Below are 4579 nucleotides of genomic sequence, written 5' to 3'. Positions count from 1 at the left end.
GGGGTGGCGAGCCAGCCCCAGCTAATGGCTGGGGCCAGTTTTTCCAAGGTGCGCACATTCAGATCTGAAGGTGTCTCTTCCCCCACTTCTTTTTCCCTTCCTCTCAGAGAGAGATACCTGAGCCAGCAGGTCAACTGAGGTTACCTCAACAGGTATAAGCCCCCCCACCCAAGGGGGTTCAATGCCAGCAAGGGAGAGCAGGTCCCCTAACCCAAAATATGGGCTCCCAGGGGCGTCCTTAAGTGTGGGGACTTTGAGGAAGAACAATCACATCATATCCCCAAATACTTGAGACATCTGAACTCTCCATGCCTGTTGCCCCTCCCCAGGGTGGGAAGCTGCCTTGTCTTCCCTAGGTCCTTAAGGCTTTCTTGCTTGGCTGCTGGGCATAGAGAAGAGAACCAGAGGTGGGGGGCACTGCATATAACCAGTCAGGGCTGCACTGCCCCTTCAGACACCAGCTCCTGCCTGAGGCACGAAGCCCAAGCAATGGCCAGGAGCTTGGCTGGGGGCTCTGAGAGCAAGGCTGCTTGTGGGTCCCTGGCTTCTGGCAGAGCTGATTCAGGAGGTTTCTTCTTAGCAGATTACCTGTATTTGGGTTGGAGGAGACTGGAGCAGGCCTCTTACTTGTTACCCTAACCCCATAGGAAATGCCATCTCTCCCTGGAGGGGCCCCCTGGCTTCATTCCCCCCCCACACTGCAGGCTGCCCAGGCCAGAGTGTGTATGGGAACTGTCAACAGACACTCTTTAAATATTTACCCACACTTTCTCTAGGGGGGAGGTTCCCCCATCCCCAAGACTGGGTAAATTCAAGTTAATTCTAACCGAGAAAAGAACCTTAGTCCATCAGCACCCTTCTCTGGCCATATGTGTGTACAGTTATGTGGGCTGAACGCAGACAGAGAGAAAAGGGAGAACGTGAGAGAGCTGTGAATATGTGTGCTGTGTGCATACATGAATAAAAAAGAGGAATAAGAATGATTTTCCCGGTGAGGTTGTTACACATAGGCAACACTGAGGCACACTCGGGATACACACATAGTGTATGTGCTACCTTCCACCCTGAAAAACATCAAATGCATGCTCACTAAACTATCATGCATGCCTGGAAGCACCCCTGTCACCTCACAGACACTGTACACACGTGCACACCCAGGCACACAGGAAAATAATACTCGACAAACGCATATGAATCTTTAACTCTTGGCATCATGAAAAATTTGCTGCCCGTTTTCTTCCATATTCTGGGGTTTCAGGGTTGAATGAGGAAGGAGGAGGTTACCAAACCAGATCTTTTTCTTCCCCATCGGGAGCCTAGCTCTGGGAATGGAGGAAGGAATGGCAGAGCTGGGGAGGACAGTGTTGACAGAATGAGCCCCTTCACACACCGCATCCCTCTGTTATCTAAATAATTGCTGGGGAAATGGTCACCCTCAGCCAGACTCTCAAAGGAGATTCACTGGTACCCCAGCAAGAGACAATCCACTTAATTTGGAGGAACCCACCCCCATCTCATTGCGAAACACATAACATGGGTCCTGGGGCAGCAGGAGGGGAGGGTCAGAGGAGGGCTGTGCCAGGGCTGTTGGTCTCCCTAGGGTCCAGGATAGTGGGGGGACACCACAGGGGTCTCCTCCACTACCAGAGCATGCTCCAACCTTGGTTCCAGCCCTGCCTTCTCTAAGCCTGCTCTGCGGGTACCGAGCTGAACGAGATAGACTCTGGGCTCCCAGCATCGGGGTCACTGGGGACTGTCATAAATACTTTTCTTTCCTTGCCTGGAAAAAGGAGGCTCGGCAGGCCGGATCCGCTCTGGGGCCTGTGCCTTATCTTTTAGAGAGTAGGGGATATCTCGACAGTTTATGGTCCAACGAAAACCCTGCCACACTGCTATTCTTCCGGGCCTTTGTGTCTTGGAATGCGACTGTCCTGAGTGTGCCGCCACCACCGCCTGCTTGGAGAGCCCACCAGTACCAAAACCCCTGGCTGGACTTGGTTTCACCTTTTGGGGGTCCCTCGCCTTTTCTTTCTTTTCTTTCTTTTAATTTTTTTTCTTTTGCACGTATCTGGTTGATTTCGCTCCCGAAGCCTGGAAATAAAGGAACCGCAAGCAGCCATCCTCGCTGGGGCGTCTAGGTTCCTCACCCCGAGGCCTGTACCTCCCTCCTAGGTACCACGGATTTATGTTCGTTTGTCCGGGTCATTCTGCCTTTTTGTGTTAATTACGCGCTGTCTGCTTCGTGCTTATCTCTTCCACAAAGCGGTTATTTTCGACGCCCGCCCTCCTGATCCTCCCGAGCCTGCTGCCAGAGTGAGGACCCATCTCCTGCCGCCGCTCGCGATTTATTTACACCTCGCAGGTGAGAGGATTGATTTGCTGAGAGCCAGTGGGGCCGGGCTGGGCCCGGGCGCGGGGCCTTCTCGCCACTACTGCTCGGAGCCGGGCCTCAAATGTCAGTGCAGCCAGGAGGACCGGGGACGCCACTACCGCCTCTAACATTGAGCAACAGCGCCACCTCGCGTCCACTTGCTCCAGTGCAGCCCGGCCGGGAAAAAAGTCAACAGACGGCAAGCAGGTCCCAGGCTTGGCCCAAAGGTGGGAAGTGGGAGGAAGGAGTTTCCAAATGGGTGCGAGATGGGGGGAATCCCCGGAAGGGAGTTTCCCCAGGACCTCTGTTCTTTGTTTTGTAAGTTCTAGAAATACGCTCTGTCAAAAGTTTTACACTATTTTCTCTTTTTCTCACCTTCTCTTCCCGCATTAAGAGACTGTGCAAAGGAACTGCCGCGATCTCACCCCCCTATTCAGGCGCATTTCTGGGCTGGGAACACCTCTGCGCACGCAGATGCACGCTCCGAAGCCAAGGCGACCGCCTGCCCGCGGCGCGCTCCCTGAACTCCTTGCTCCTCTTACCCTGCTGCAGATTCCGCACCGCCTATTCCGCCGCCGCCCGCAGGACTTTGGGGTGGGACTCTGACTTCTACCGGCTGTTTGCCCCCTGGTTTGTAGCCCATCCCTCTCTCATGCGTGCTCTCTCCACCTCTCCCTCCCAACCAGTGAGGTCCTGTTCTCCGTGGGCCATAGACAAAACATTCCTATAATCCGATTTCAAAGGAAAGAGTGTCCACCTTATTTAAACCATAAAACAATTAAGCCCAGACGTCTAGCCAGCTCCGCGCTGCTGTTTTGTTCGGCCCCATTCAGAATCCAGAGCAGTGAGACAAACAGCACCATAAAAGTGGCATTTCGGGGCTGCGGAAATGTACCTATCCGCTGCCTTCCCAAGTGGAACAACCTTTAGGGTTTTGTGATTCTGACAAAGGAGCAGAGGAGAGGTGGGAGGGGAGGATTAGGGCAGGAGGGCGTTTGCTAGCCCCTCTTTCCTCCCGGCTTTCGTTTTTTCCCCCCCAGATGTGTGTTGTGTTGTTGTGGCTTTAATTCACAAATTACAATAAATAAAAATCCAATCCAATCCTGACCTGCAGGCTGGAGCCTGAGCTGGTACTGAACAGTGGCCGGGTCTGGTGGGCCTACTCTGGATCCCACGCTCTCGTCAGGGACCTCGAGCCCTGCGGCCCTCCTTCCTGCCCCTATTAAGGCCAGCTCGGGGCGGGCTGCAGGAAGCAGGCCGTGATGACGGACGAGGGGAGGCGACCGGGCCTTGGAACAGGGGCGGGGTGGACGTCCGAAAGGGCCGCCGAGCCCGGCTGGGAGAGAAGCCTTGAGTCCCTGCGGTCAGGACGGAGGCAGATGGGTGCCTTGTCCTCCACCGGGTGCGGGACTGAGGCCAGGGTCGCAGAACAGCAAAATGGCCAAGGGGAGGAGTGGGGAAGGGAGAAAAGACAGAAAACCACAGGGAAAGCACCTTTCAAAAGGCCTAAGACGACAATCGCTTCTGGAATTGGGGAGGTCTCTCAAGCGGGAAAGAGGAGAGGGTGCTTCAGCGACTGGGAAAACCACACCGTTGCTTGCGACTTTTGATTGTCCCTCTGAAAATATTATACAAACAAAATGTTCACCCCTTCCTACCTTCCTCCAGCCCCCAAAATTGGAGTGATTAATGGAAGGAGAGGGTAGGAGATTCAAATGATGGGGAGGGGCTGGTCCCTACAAGTGCCTCTCCAATCCTGTAAGGTGATGCGATGAGGGAGCTGCACATGGCCTGAGGTCCCCAATTATTTTCTTTTATGGTGGTATTCCCCAAGTATTCAGAGCAACACCCTGCACCCTCTCCAGAATGGGCAGCCTGAGATATTAAAGGGCTATATTTCAGGCAGTCTGAGTTTAATAGTTTCCAGATTGGGGGATTTCCGAGAAAGGGGGCGCCCGGGTAGAGGCATACCCGGCAGCTTGTGTCTGCTTCTGATTAGCAGATGAAAACTGCCGGTTCTGGGGAAGGCGCTCCGGGGTACAGTGCAGCTGACCAGCTCCAAAGGGCTGCTATACACACCTCCCTACACCCTTGTGCCTGAGGTCCCAGAACCACCAGAGAGCATCCCTCTCTTGGCTAATCTCTGACCAGCTTCCTTGGACCCTGGCCACGCCATCCCCCAGAAATGCTGCAACCAAACAGCATAAC

The sequence above is a fragment of the Hipposideros armiger genome, unplaced genomic scaffold (genome assembly GCF_001890085.2).
Source record: "Hipposideros armiger isolate ML-2016 unplaced genomic scaffold, ASM189008v1 scaffold_303, whole genome shotgun sequence".
NCBI lineage: Eukaryota > Metazoa > Chordata > Mammalia > Chiroptera > Hipposideridae > Hipposideros > Hipposideros armiger.
This window is presented reverse-complemented; position numbering follows the sequence as displayed.